We start from the raw sequence: 16085 nt of genomic DNA, 5'->3' as shown, positions 1-16085 counted from the left end.
ATATGCTATTTTATATTATTTTTGGGACTAACCAATTAACCTAGAGCCCAATTGTAACACCCACGATGCGTCTATATCTCCCACGTGTCGGACCACGACTTAGAGGGCATAACCGCATTGTAGGCATGTCGCAAGAGGGGTAATCTTTAGACAACCCATGTACTGAACAAGATAGAGATAAAGAGTTGGCTTACAATCTCCACTTCACACAATACATAAATATAGCATTACATCATCCAGATACAATCAAGGTCCGACTATGGAACCAAAATAAAGACAAACCCAAAAGCATAAGATCCCCGATCGCCCCAACTGGGCTCCACTACTGATCGTCTGGAAAGGAAACGTAGTAACGTCCTGAGTCCTCGTCGAACTCCCACTTGAGTTCAGTCGCATCTCCTGGAATGGCATCATCGACACCTGCATATGGTTTTGGAAGTAATTTGTGAGTCACGGGGACTAAGCAATCTCACACCCTCGCGATCAAGACTATCTAAGCTTATGGGTAGGGAAAAGGTATGAGATGGAGCTGCAGCAAGCACTAGCATATATGGTGGCTAACATACGCAAATGAGAGCGAGAAGAGAAGGCAAAGCACGGTCGAGAATCTATGGTCAAGAAGTGATCCTAGAACTACTTACGTTCAAGCATAACACAAGACTGTGTTCTCTTCCCGGACTCCGCCGAAAAGAGACCATCACAGCTACACACGCTGTTGATTCATTTTAATTAAGTTTAGTTTCAGGTTCTCTACAACCGGACATTAACAAATTCCCATCTGCCCATAACCGCGTGTACGGCTTTCGAAAGTTCAAAACCCTGCAGGGGTGTCCCAACTCACGGTCCCAATTCAGGTTCTCTACAAGCTCTCACGGTCAATGAAGGATATTCCTTCTCCCAGGACAACCCGATCAGACTCGGAATCCCGGTTATAAGACATCTCGACAATGGTAAAACAAGACCAGCAAAGCCGTCCGAATGTGCCGACAAATCCCGATAGGAGCTGCACATATCTCGTTCTTAGGGCACACCGGATGAGCTAGACATCGGGTTGGCATAGACCCTGGTTGCCCAGGGGGTGCCGGACATCGCTCAGGTTGGACCAACACTTAGAGAAGCACTGGCCCCGGGGGGGGGGGGGGTTAAAATAAAGATGACCCTTGAGTCTGCGAAACCCAAGGGAAAAAGGCTAGGTGGCAAATGGTAAAACCAAGGTTGGGCCTTGCTGGAGGAGTTTTATTCAAGGCGAGCTATCAAGGGGTTCCCATTATAACCCGACCGTGTAAGGAACGCAAAATCAAGGAACATAACACCGGTATGACGGAAACTAGGGCGGCAAGAGTGGAACACAACACCAGGCATAAGGCCGAGCCTTCCACCCTTTACCAGGTATATAGGTGCATTAAAGTAAACAAGATATAATAACGATATCCCAACAATAAACATGTTCCAACAAGGAACAAACTCCAATCTTCACCTGCAACTAGCAATGCTATAAGAGGGGCTGAGCAAAGCGGTAACATAGCCAAACAATGGTTTGCTAGGACAAGGTGGGTTAGGGGTTTGACATGTGAATATGGGAGGCATGAAAAGCATGTGGTAGGTATCGTGGCATAGGCATAGCAATAGAGCGAGTAACTAGCAAGAAAAGATAGAAGTGATTTCGAGGGTATGGTCATCTTGCCTGCAAAGTTCTTCGAGTTGACGTAAGCTGGATCCTCGTAAGCGTACTCAACGGGTTCCTTGATCATGTACTCGTCTCCCGGCTCTACCCAAAGCAAGAACACAAGCAAATGGAACCACAATCAACCACGGTGCAATGCGCAAGCAACATGATGCAAAACATGACATGATATGCGGGATGTAATATGCAATGCATATGCGTGCTTCGGAAAGGAAAGATTGAACTAGGCCTCAACTTGGCAAACCAAGAGCGCCGCTGGAAAGATAAGTTGATTTCGGTCAAAATCGATATAAAGATCACCGGAATCAGATGCACGGTTTGCATATGGCAAGCAAAACAATAATGGCACTATTCTGCGATTAACAGCACGAAGCCATCTAAAATGCAACAAGAAACTAAGCTACTACACTCTAACATAACAACAAAGCACATGACAGTGATCCACTCAAGATGCTTGACAAAAGATGAACACTGAGCTACGGCTAAATCACACAATAGCAGGTTCAAACAAGCATGGCAAAAGTGCAAAAGATATCAGGTTCACGGACTTAGTGAAAATAACAACATGTCAGGATTTAACATGAGGAAACAATGTTTAGAGCAAGATAACCACATGCTACAGGAACATATCATGGCAAGGAAAGGCATGGCATGAAACTACTCAAAGAATATAACAAAAGTCCCTTACTGACCATAAGCCAAAAGGGATCAGAAAATATGATGGCACACATGTAAACATAGCAAGTTTCGTTAACATATTCAGACTTGGCAGAAAACTGGACATGGCAAAAACAAAGATACATAGGCATGTTTGCGAGCTCGATGCACTCACAACAAGGCATTGCATGACAAACTAAGCATACTCCCAGCAAGAAGACATGATCAAGAAGCTAAACATGGCAAGAACAATCTCATAGCATGCATGGATCAACTACAACAACCTCGGCAAAATTGATTAACACGTAAACAATCTGCCAGGAACATTTTATAGCAAATGTAGAGCAAGATTGAGTCATGCTAGGGTACTCCATATTTGAAAAAAAGACATGGATGGATAGAACATAACAGTATCTCAAAATCATCCTTAATGAACATGCTCAAAAGAGGCATGGATCACTCTGTAGCAACATGAATACATGGTATAAAAATAACACCAGGGAAATGACTTAGAAGAATTCTAAGTCCCTGAAATCAGCAACTTCACGAGAGCTACTTTGCATGCTTGTGCTAGTCCCCACATTGATCACAAAAATACATGGCATACACCCCTGTAAAGATGTCATGTCATAGCCCAAAACACATGTAGGGCTCAAGTTCATAGGAGGCACACAATAATCATGGCAAAAATGACAAATGTCCATAATCTGTTAAGAAATAGAAACTAACATTTTATAGCACTCTTGCAACAGCATTTTAGGCATCAAGATTGACTCAAACAAGCATGGTGCAATGGAATGAAATGAAGAGCACATCCTAACGAACAATTCGATATATCACACGCTCAAAACGGAGCTACGGATGCAGAGATACGACATGATGAAGATGCCTAGAAAAAATAGGGACTTAGGGGAAAACTCACCTCCCAGATCTGGATCTAGGGTTTCGGGCGCGCTTTACGTAGTTCGCCGGATTGACTCGCCGGAGCTGCGAGAGGAGGTGGCCGGAGCTGGTGAAGGGGCCGGCGAGGTCGCCGGAGTGCTCGTCGGCACGGAGGGGTCCGGGGCGGCGCGCTTGCCGGGGTGGCACGGGCGGCTCCTGCCGGGGCGGCACGGGCGGAGGTCGGCGACCCGCGGCGGCGGCTGGCGGCTGAGTGAGGCGGCGGCGGGCGCGGCCGGCGGAGATCCGGCGAAGGGCGGCGGGGCGAGGCGCGCTGGAGGCGCGGGGCGGCGTTGGGCCGGGCGGGCCCACTATGGGTTCACCAGGCTTCGGCGGCGACGGAGGTGCCACGTGGCACGTTCTGAATGGCTGAGGGGGGCAGCGGACGCGTCCGTCCGGTGGCGGACGTGTCCGGCGGCACGGAGGAGCGGGCTAGGGTTTTGGACTACAGGAATTTCGGAGGGGGAGACCTATTTATAGATTCTGGGAGCTTGGAGAGTCCAAATGAGGTGAGGTTTTCGGCCAAACGATCGTGATTGAACGACCGAGAGGATGGAGGGGGTTTAGGTGGGTTGGGCCACTTTGGAGGGGTGTTGGGCTGCAACACACACGAGGCCTTTACGGTTCCTCGGTTAACTGTTGGAGTATCAAACGAACTCCAAAATGGCACGAAACTTGACAGGCGGTCTACCGGTAGTGAAGCAAGGCCGCTTGGCAAGTCTCGGTCCAATCCGAGAACGTTTAACACTCACACATGAAAAGAGGCAAAAGGGGACGCCGGAGGACGTAGGAGTGCCAGAATGCAAAACGGACAACGGGGAAAATGCTCGGATGCATGAGACAAACACGTATGCAAATGTGATGCACATGATGACATGATATGAGATGCATGACATGGACAAAATGCAAAACGAAGACAAAACCCAACCACAAGGGAATATCATAACTTAGTGCTGAAAATGGCAAGAGTTGGAATACAAATATGGCAAGTTACATACAGGGCGTTACAACACTCCGCCACTACGAAAGGATCTCGTCCCGAGATCTAGGACTGGAAAAACTCCGGATATTCGGAAAGGAGGTGGTCCTTGCGTTCCCAGGTGGCTTCACGGTCGGAATGATGTGACCACTTTACTTTCAGGAATTTGATAGACTTGTTGCGAGTCTTGCACTCAGTTTCTTCAAGAATAGCAACGGGATGCTCATGATAAGACATGTCTTCTTGGAGATCAATCTCTTCGAAGTTGATGGTGCGGTCAGGAGTCTTGAAACACTTGTGAAGCTGAGACATGTGAACCACGTTGTGCACGTTTGCAAAGTTGGACGGAAGATCAAGTTGATAGGCGAGATCGCCTCTTTTGCCAGTGATCTTGAAAGGACCTACGTATCTAGGGGCATGCTTTCCTTTGATACCGAAGCAACGAGTACCTTTCATTGGAGAGACGCGGAGGTAGACATGGTCTCCGATCTTCAAAGCCAAGTCACGATGCTTGCTATCATAGTAACTCTTCTGGCGCGTTTGCGCAGCTTTGAGATTTTCATGAATGACTTTGCACATTTTTTCAGCCTCTGTGATCAAGTCATTGCCAAGAAGTTGGCGTTCACCAGTCTCTGACCAATTAAGAGGAGTACGACACTTTCTGCCATAGAGAATCTCAAATGGGGCCTTGCCCAAACTCGCTTGGAAGCTGTTGTTGTAGGAGATCTCGGCATATGGAAGAAAATCTTCCCACTTCATAACGAAAGAAATGGCACATGCCCTGAGCATATCTTCAAGAATTTGATTGACTCGCTCGACTTGGGCACTAGTTTGAGGATGAAAGGCTGTGCTGAAGCGAATGTTGGTGCCCATGGCCTTCTGAAAAGAATCCCAGAACTTAGAAGTAAAGATTCTTCCATGATCTGAAGATATCAACTACAGAATGCCATGCAGAGAGACAATCCTGGAGGTATATAGCTCTGCCAACTGAGCTGCTGTGATAGATTCTTTGATAGGAAGAAAATGAGCCACTTTAGTGAGCTTGTCGATGACAACAAAGATAGCATCATTGCCATGCTTGGACTTGGGAAATCCAGTCACGAAGTCCATCTCAATATTGTCAAACTTCCATTCTGGAATGGCAAGAGGTTGGAGGAGACCAGCTGGCCGTTGGTGTTCTGCTTTCACTCTTCTGCACACATCACATTCATTCACAAACTGAGCAATCTCGCGCTTCATTTGAGACCACCAATACGACTGCTTGAGGTCATGGTACATCTTTGTACTTCCCGGATGAATAGATAGGAGTGAATTGTGAGCCTCGTTCATAATGACTTTATGAAGGTCACCCTTAGGAACAGCAATGCGTTCCTCGAAGAATAGAGTATCCTTGTCATCAAGGCGATAGCACTTGTACTTGGGTTGGCTCTTGGCAATCCCAATCATCACCTTCTTCACCATTGCATCAAGAAGTTGAGCCTCGCGAATCTGATCTTCCAAAGTAGGAGATACTTGGAGGTTGGCAAGGAATCCTTGAGGAACAACTTGGAGATTAAGTTTGCGGAAAACTTCACAAAGATCCGGTTGGAAGGGCTTAAGAATCAAACTGTTGCAGTAAGCCTTCCTGCTCAAAGCGTCAGCAATGACATTGGCCTTGCCTAGAGTATATTCAATACTCGGATTATACTCTTGAATCATTTCGACCCAACGAGTCTGCCTGAGGTTGAGGTTGGGCTGAGTGAAGATGTACTTGAAGCTCTTATGATCAGTGAAGATGTCCACTTTTCTTCCCAACAAGAGATGTCTCCATGTTAGAAGAGCATGGACAACTGCCTCCAACTCGAGGTCATGAGTGGGGTAGTTCTTTTCATTGGGCTTCAACTAACGAGAGGTATAGGCCACAACTTTCTTCTCTTGCATTAACACAGCACCGAGACCTTGCAGGGAAGCATCACAAAAAACCTCGAATGGTTTGGATTCATCAGGAGGAGTCAGAACTGGAGCCGTGACTAACTTCTCTTTGAGGGTGTTGAAAGCGATGTCACATTCAAGCGTCCAGACATACTTCACATGCTTCTGGAGAAGGTTTGAAAGAGGCTTTGCGATCTTAGAGAAATTCTCAACGAATCTTCGACAATAGCTTGCCAGCCCAAGGAAGCTGTGGAGTTGCTTCACATTCTGAGGTGGTTCCCAATTTAAAATTGTAGACACCTTCTCAGGATTAACAGCTATGCCCTTGGCGGAGATGATATGGCCAAGGTAGAGAACCTCATCGAGCCAAAACTCGCACTTTGAAAACTTCACATAGAACTGATGTTCTCTGAGTTTATCTAGCACCAATCTCAAGTGCTTGGCATGGTCCTCCTTGTTCTTGGAAAAGACCAAAATGTCATCGAGATAGACCAAGACGAAGTCATTTGTGTAAGGGCTGAAGATGAAGTTCATCATGCGAGAGAATGTTGGAGGAGAGTTGACAAGGCCGAAAGACATGACAGTGTATTCATAAGAACGATAGCTTGTTCTGAACGTTGTCTTGGGGATGTCTTGTTCACAAATGCGAATCTGATGATAGCCATACGGAGGAAAAGCTTGGAGAATACTTGAGCACCTTTGAGTTGCTCGAAAAACTCATTGATGTTGGGAAGTGGGTACTTGTTCTTTATGGTCTTCTTGTTCAATGGACGGTAGTCGACACAAAGTCGGTCCGTTCCATCCTTCTTCTTGACAAAAAGAACACCACAACCCCATGGAGAAGAACTTGGTTGGATGAGATCCATACGCTCTTGTATATCAAGTTGTTTATTTAGCTCCTTCAACTCTTCTGGTCCAAGCTTGTAAGGACGTTTGCAAACAGGTTCCGTGCCAGGTTCAAGATCGATGACGAATTCAACTGGCTGGTGAGGAGGCATTCCTAGAAGCTCTTCTGGAAAGACGTCTTGATATTCACGAACGACTGGAATCTAAGAGATGGCATCCAACTCGCCCTTCTCATTGAGAGAAAACAGTCGAATGGTATCATCACGAGCGGCAAAGACGATCACATCCTCAGACGAGTGTGTCAATTGAATCTGCCTGGCAGCACGATCAAGCTGAGCCTTGTGCTTAGAAAGCCAGTCCATGCCGAGAATTAGATCAATATCTGAGTTACCAAGAACAATTAGAGAGGACAGTAACTTATAGTCGCCCATCATGATAGAAACATCCGGAACCATAGAGCTTGCATTCATGAATTTACCCGGAGAGACAACTGATAACTGCCTAGGCAAATCTTGGAAAGGCAACTCATGCTTAGATGCTAATGGTCTTGAAATGAAACAATGCAATGCACCAGTATCAAAAAGGACTTTTGCAGGAATATCGTTAACAGGAAGATTACCCATGATCACTTCTGAAGAGTCCTCTGCCTGAGCTGCGTTCATCAAGTTGACCTTTGCAGACTTGGGATTATGCTTGACCACTTCATTGCTGGCAGATCTCATAGGAGGAGGTGGCGGAAGACGCCTCTGGTTGAAGCATTTGTTTGCATAGTGACCCTTCAGCTGACACTTGTTGCACATGACCTCTGAGAGAGGCCGGTGATACGGAGCACTTGACCTTGGAGCATGAGACGAAGTTTTGTTCTGAAAGCCTGGGTTGGGTGGGTGGGAAGATCCATTGCCACCTTTGCTCTTCTGCTGATAAGGCTGACGGAACGGAGGAGGAGGCAACCAATACTTTTGCTGCTTAGCTGCCACTTGAGTTGAAGAATAAGGAGTTGCATCCCTGACTCTCTTCTTGGAAGCATCGCACTTGAGCTGAGCAGCCTCTTGCTTTAGTGCCATGTTGTAGAACTCATCATACTTTTTCGGCTCAAAAAGCATGACGGCTAGTTGCAGATCTTCTCTAAGGCCACATCTGAACTGATAAATCATGCTCTTCTTGTCAGGGATGTCTTTCTTGGCAAAACGAGCGAGCTTCTGGAACATGATGTTGTATTGGTAAACAGACAAGCCGCCTTGCTTCAAATTGCAGAACTCCTCACGCTTACTCTCAACAACACTCTGAGGAATGTGGTGAGCTTTGAAGTCTTGGCGGAAATCATCCCAGGTAATCACACGACCTCCTCTGGAATATTTGTATTGTTGATACCACTCAGCAGCTTGGTCTTTGAGTTGGAACGAAGCAAACTTGACAAAGTACTCAGGCCTGACGTTGCTGCACTCAAAATGTTTGCAGATATCCACGAGCCAATCATCAGCGTCTGTGGCCTCGACACAGTTACTGAAGGTCTTTAGCTGGTTTGCGAGGAACTGGTTGAGGGTAGCAAACTGAGTTTGATTGTTGCCATTGCCTTAATTTCCTTTGGTTGCGCTCTTGCAAGAGTTGCATAATCAGCTGCGTGTTGGCATTTGTAGCGGCCATCACAGCTTGCCATGCCTCCGGAGGTGGAGGTGGTGGCGGTTGTTTCGGATTCTGACGCGTTGGAGGAGCCATCCTGAAGAGGGTGACATCCGTTAGCATCTTGAAAGTCATATATTCAAGCTAAATCAAATGGATCGAAATTGCAACATGTAGCCTTAACATTCGAACAAGAATGAACGAATGAATTCCAAATTAAATGGTCACACTTCCATAAATTGAGAAGCCACTTAGATAGAGGTAGATGAATAAAACAACAAGGTACGGACATGAACAAATACTTGGTAAGGATTACCCAATCACAAACCAAATATCTACGGAACAAATACTAGAGCTACATGAATTCCCACCTATGAAACTCCCAAAACTTTACGGTTATGCAATTAGGTGTTGGGGATACAGGGGAAGCATAATATCTCACCCAAAACTAGGAAATCCTACATCCAGCTGTATCCATCCTTCAACACATAACCAAGAAACCTTCGGAAATCATTTACCTCAACCTTCGAAAAGCATCCGTTATACAGTTATGGCAATACTCCCGAACTCCCGCCCCAGTACTGGGTGGCGTCGAGGTTATCTCACCAACAACTGCATAAAAGAGATTTTCGATGTCGGCGAAACTCAGGTATTCCAGAACTCCAACAATAAAATTGTGACGACAACACCTCGGAGCTCAACTCCCCGGGACACTGCCACATCCCCTAAATGTCAGGAGGCACCAAGAACAATGTTCTCGTCACAAAACCATCAGAACAATTCCAAGATACCCGCGTGATCCTAAATTTTTTTTAGTGAAATTTGAGAAGAGAAGAGTCAAAACTCTACGTCAGGATGCCTCACCAGAGCGACGAAGGGACTGAGGAGTAAAAAGAATCCTACTCTCCGATATATATAATCCTAAAAGACTCAAATCATTTTTATAGACTCAACAACGCCAGCGATTCGATCAAGCAGGGGGCTCCTAAGTTGGGGAAGGCTCTGATTACCAACTTGTAACACCCACCATGCGGCTATATGTCCCACGTGCCAGAGCACGACTTAGAGGCATAACCGCATTGTAGGCATGTCGCAAGAGGGGTAATCTTTACACAACCCATGTACTGAACAAGATAGAGATAAAGAGTTGGCTTACAATTGCCACTTCACACAATACATAAATATAGCATTACATCATCTAGATACAATCAAGGTTCGACTACAGAACCAAAATAAAGACAACCCCAAATGCATAAGATCCTCGATCACCCAACCGGGCACCACTACTGATCGTCTGGAAAGGAAATGTAGTAACGTCCTGAGTCCTCGTCGAACTCCCACTTGAGTTCAGTCGCATCTCCTGGAATGGCATCATCGACACCTGCATCTGGTTTTGGAAGTAATATGTGAGTCACGGGGACTCAGCAATCTCACACCCTCGCAATCACAACTATCTAAGCTTATGGGTAGGGAAAAGGTATGAGGTGGAGCTGCAGTAAGCACTAGCATATATGGTGGCTAACATACGCAAATGAGAGCGAGAAGAGAAGGCAAAGCACGGTCGAGAATCTATGATCAAGAAGTGATCCTAGAACTACTTACGTTCAAGCATAACACAAGACCGTGTTCTCTTGCCGGACTCTGCCGAAAAGAGACCATCACGGCTACACACGTTGTTGATTCATTTTAATTAAGTTTAGTTTCAGGTTCTCTACAACCGGACATTAACAAATTCCCATCTGCCCATAACTGCGGGCATGACTTTTGAAAGTTCAAAACCCTGCAGGGGTGTCGCAACTTAGCCCATCACAAGCTCTCACGGTCAATGAAGGATATTCCTTCTCCCAGGACGACCCGATCAGACTCGGAATCCCAGTTACAAGACATCTCGACAATGGTAAAACAAGACCAGCAAAGCCGCCCGAATGTGCCAACAAATCCCGATAGGAGCTGCACATATCTCGTTCTCAGGGCACACCGGATGAGCCAGACGTCGGGTTGGCATAGACCCTGGTTGCCCAAGGGGCGCCGGACATCGCTCATGTTGGACCAACACTTAGAGAACCACAGGCCCGGGGGGGGGGGGGGGTTAGAATAAAGATGACCCTTGAGTCTGCGAAACCCAAGGGAAAAAGGCTAGGTGGCAAATGGTAAAACCAAGGTTGGGCCTTGCTGGAGGAGTTTTATTCAAGGCGAACTGCCAAGGGGTTCCCATTATAACCCGACCGTGTAAGGAACGCAAAATCAAGGAACATAACACCGGTATGAGGGGAACTAGGGCGGCAAGAGTGGAACAAAACACCAGGCATAAGGCCGAGCCTTCCACCCTTTACCATATATAGGTGCATTAAAGTAAACAAGACATAATAATGATATCCCAACAATAAACATGTTCCAACAAGGAACAAACTCCAATCTTCACCTGCAACAAGCAACGCTATAAGAGGGGCTGAGCAAAGCGGTAACATAGCCAAACAACGGTTTGCTAGCACAAGGTGGGTTAGAGGTTTGGCATGGCAATATTGGAGGCATGAAAAGCATGTGGTAGGTATCGCAATATAGGCATAGCAATAGAGTGAGCAACTAGCAAGAAAAGATAGAAGTGATTTCGAGGGTATGGTCATCTTGCCCACAAAGTTCTCTGAGTTGACGTAAGCTTGATCCTCGTAAGCGTACTCAATGGGTTCCTCGATCACGTACTCGTCTCCCGGCTCTAACCAAAGCAAGAACACAAGCAAAGGGAACCACAATCAACCACAGTGCAATGCGCAAGCAACATGATGCAAAACATGGCATGATATGCAGGATGTAATACGCAATGCATATCCGTGCTTCATAAAGGAAAGATTGAACCAGGCATCAACTTGGAAAACCAAGAGAGTCGCTGGAAATATGAGTTGATTTCGGTCGAAATCGATATAAAGATCATCGGAATCGGATGCACGGTTTGCAAATGGCAAGCAAAACAATAATGGCACTATTCTGCGATTAACAGCACGAAGCCATCTAAAATGCAACAAGAAACTAAGCTACTGCACTCTAACATAACAACAAAGCACATGGTAGTGATCCACTCAAGATGCTTGAGAAAAGATGAACACTGAGCTACAGCTAAATCACACAATAGCACGTTCAAACAAGCATGGAAAAAGTGCAAAAGATATCAGGTTCACAGACTTTGTGAAAATAACATGTCAGGATTTAACATCAAGAAGCAATGTTTAGAGCAAGATAACCACATGCTACAGGCACATATCATGGCAACGCAAGGCATCGCATGAAACTCCTCAAAGCATATAACAAAAGTCCCTTAGTGACCATAAGCCAAAAGGGATCAGAAAATATGATGGCACACATGTAAACATAGCAAGTTTCGTTAACAGATTCAGACTTGGCAGAAAACTGGACATGGCAAAAATAGAGTTACGTAGGCATGTTTGGAGCTCGATGCACTCAGCACAAGGCATTTCATGAAAAACTAAGCATACTCCCAGCAAGAAGACATGATCAAGAAGCTAAACATGGAAAGAACAATCTCATAGCATGCATGGATCAACTACAACAACCTCGGCAAAATTGATTAACACGTAAACAATCTGCCAGGAACATTTTAAAGCAAACGTAGAGCAAGATTGAGTCATGTTAGGTTACTCCATAATTGCAAACAAAGACATGGATGGATAGAACATAACAATATCTCAAAATCATCCTTAATGAACATGCTCAAAAGAGGCATGGATCACTCTGTAGCAACATGAATACATGGTATAAAAATAACATCAGGGAAATGACTTGGAAGAATTCTAAGTCCTTGAAATCAGCAACATCACGAGAGCTACTTTGCATGCTTTTTCTAGTCCCCACATTGATCACAAAAATACATGGCATACACCCTTGTAAAGATGGCATGGCATAGCCCAAAACACATGTAGGGCTCAAGTTCATAGGTGGCACACAATAATCATGGCAAAAATGACAAATGTCCATAATCTGTTAAGAAACAGAAATAATATTTTATAGCACTCTTGCAACAGAATTTTAGGCATCAAGATGGACTCAAACAAGCATGGTGAAATGGAATGAAATGAAGAGCACATCCTAACGAACAATTCGATATATCACACGCTCAAAACGGAGCTACGGATGCAGAGATACGACATGATGAAGATGCCAAGAAAAAATAGGGACTTGGGGGGAAAATCACCTCCTAGATCTGGATCTAGGGTTTTGGGTGCGCTTTACGAAGTTTGCCGGATTGACTCGCCGGAGCTGCGAGAGGAGGTGGCCGGAGCTGGTGAAGGGGCCGGCGAGGTCGCCGGAGTGCTCGTCGGCGCGGACGGGTCCGGGGCGGCGCGCTTGCTGGGGCAGCGCGGGCGGAGGCCGGCGACCCACGGCGGCGGCTGGCGGCTGAGCGAGGCGGCGGCGGGCGCGGCCGGCGGAGATTCGGCGAAGGGCGGCGGGGCGAGGTGCGCTGGAGGCGCAGGGCGGCGTTGGGCCGGGTGGGCCCGCTGCGGGCTCGCCAGGCTGCGGCGGCGGGTGGCGGCGGAGGTGCCATGTGGCACATTCTGAATGGCTGAGGGGGCGGCGGACGCGTCCGGCCAGCGGCGGACGTGTCCGGCGGCGCGGAGGAGCGGGCTAGGGTTTTGGACTGCGGGAATTTCGGAGGGGGAGACCTATTTATAGATTCTGGGAGCTAGGAGAGTCCAAATGAGGTGCGGTTTTTGGCCACGCGATCGTGATCGAACGACCGAGAGGATGGAGGGGGTTTAGGTGGATTTTGGGCCACTTTGGAGGGGTGTTGGGCTGCAACACACACGAGGCCTTTACGGTTCCTCGGTTAACTGTTGGAGTATCAAACGAACTCCAAATGACATGAGACTTGACAGGCGGTCTACCGGTAGTGAGACAAGGCCGCTTGGCAAGTCTCGGTCCAATCTGAGAACGTTTAACACTCGCACACGAAAAGAGGCAAAAGGGGACGTCGGAGGACATAGGAGTGCCGGAATGCAAACCGGACAATGGGGAAAATGCTCGGATGCATGAGACAAACACGTATGCAAATGCGATGCACATGATGACATGATATGAGATGCATGGCATGGAAAAAATGCAAAACGAAGACAAAACCCAACCACGAGGGAATATCATAACTTAGTGCCGAAAATGGTAGAGTTGGAATACAAATATGGCAAGTTACATACGGGGCGTTACACCAATGTCAGTTCCTGTTTTTTCCTTGTTTTGAGTTTTGTAGAAAAAGAATACCAAACGGAGTCCAAACGGAATGAAACCTTCATGATGATTTTTCTTGGACCAGAAGGCAACCAGGAGACTTGGAGATGAAGTCAGAGGAGCTACGAGGCGGCCACAAGGACGGAGGGCGCGCCCCTCACCCTTGTGAGCCCCTCGTGACCCTCCTGGCCTAATTATTTCACCTATATATTCCCAAATATCCCAAAACCACCAGGGGCATCCACGAAAACACTTTTCCACCGCTGCAACCTTCTGTACCCATGAGATCCCATCTAGGGACCTTTTCTGGCACACTGCCGGAGGGGGATTCGATCACAGAGGGCCTCTACATCAACTCTATTGCCCTTCCGATGAAGCGTGAGTAGTTTACATAGACCTACGGGTCCATAGCTAGTAGCTTGATGGCTTGTTCTCTCTCTTTGATTCTCAATACCATGTTCTCCTCGATGTTCTTGGAGATCTATTCGATGTAATACTTTTTTGCGGTGTGTTTGCCAAGACCGATGAATTGTGGATTTATGATGAGCTTATCTATGAATATTATTTGAATCTTCTCTGAATTCTTTTATGCATGATTTGATATCTTTGTAATTTTCTTCGAACTATTGGTCTGGTTTGTCCAACTAGATTGGTTTTTCTTGCAATGGGAGAAGTGCTTCGCTTTGGGTTCAATCTTGCAGTGTCCTTTCCCAGTGACAGTAGGGGCAGCAAGGCACGTATTGTATTGTTGCCATCGAGGATAAAAAGATAAGTCTTTCATTATATTGCTTGAGCTAATTCCTCTACATCATGTCATCTTACCTAATGCGTCACTCCGTTCTTTATGAACTTAATACTCTAGATGCATGCTGGATAGCGGTCGATGTGTGGAGTAATAGTAGTAGATGCAGAATCGTTTCGGTCTACTTGACATGGACGTGATGCCTATATTCATGATCATTGCCTTAGATATCGCCATAACTTTGCACTTTTCTATCAATTGCTCGACAGTAATTTTTTCACCCATCGTATTATTTGCTATCTTGAGAGAAGCCTCTAGTGAAACCTATGCCCCCCATGTCTATTTTCCATCATATAAGTTACTATTTTCCTTCATACAAGTTTCCGATCTACAATATTAGTTTCCGATCTACTATTTTTGCACTCTTTTACTTTCCGATCTATAAACCAAAAATACCAAAAAATATGTACTTTACCATTTATCTATCACTATCAGATCTTACTTTTACAAGTAACCGTGAAGGGATTGACAACCCTTTTATCGTGTTGGGTGCAAGTTGTTTGATTGCTTGTGCAGGTATTAGGTGATTTGTGCGTTGTCTCCTACTGGATTGATACCTTTGTTCTCAAACTGAGGGAAGTACTTATCTCTACTTTGTTGCATCACTCGTTCCTCTTCAAGGGAAAAACCAACGCAAGCTCAAGAAGTAGTAGGAAGAATTTCTGGCACCGTTGCCGGGGAGATCTGCGCCAAGTTAAGACATACCAAGTACCCATCATAAACTCTCATCTCTGGCATTACATTATTTTCCATTCACCTCTCGTTTTCCTCTCCCCCACTTCTAAAATGATTTTCGAAAAGATATGCTTTTTCTTCGACCCCCTTCCGTTCGTCTTCTTCATTTGCTTTTCGTGTGCTCGTGTGTTGGATTGCTTGCTTTGTCACGATGGCTGAAGAGAATACCAAACTGTGTGACTTTTCCAACACTAATAATAATGATTTTATTAGTACTCTGATTGCTCCCGCCACTAGTGCAGAATCTTCTGAAATTAATGCCGCTTTGCTGAATCTTGTTATGAAAGATCAATTTTCCGGCGTTCCTAGTGAAGATGCCGCATCCCATCTTAATAGTTTCATTGAGTTATGTGATATGCAAAAGAAAAAAGATGTGGATAATGATATTGTTAAATTGAAGCTATTTACGTTCTCACTTCGAGATCGTGTTAAAACTTGGTTTCCATCTTTGCCTAAAAATAGTATTGATTCACAGAATAAGTGTAAAGATGCTTTTATTTCCAAGTATTTCCTCCCGCTAAGATCATCTCCCTTAGGAATGATATTATGAATTTTAAGAAACTTGATCATGAACATGTTGCACAATCTTGGGATAGGATGAAATGGATGATACGAAATTGCCCTACTCATGGTTTGAATTTGTGGATGATTAGACAAAATTTTTATGCCGGATTGAATTT

The sequence above is a fragment of the Triticum urartu genome, chromosome 7A (assembly GCF_056163025.1).
Source record: "Triticum urartu cultivar PI428250 chromosome 7A, HENAU_Tu73, whole genome shotgun sequence".
NCBI classification, from domain to species: domain Eukaryota; kingdom Viridiplantae; phylum Streptophyta; class Magnoliopsida; order Poales; family Poaceae; genus Triticum; species Triticum urartu.
The sequence above is the reverse complement of the archived record's forward strand: the minus strand, read 5'-3'. Positions refer to the sequence as shown.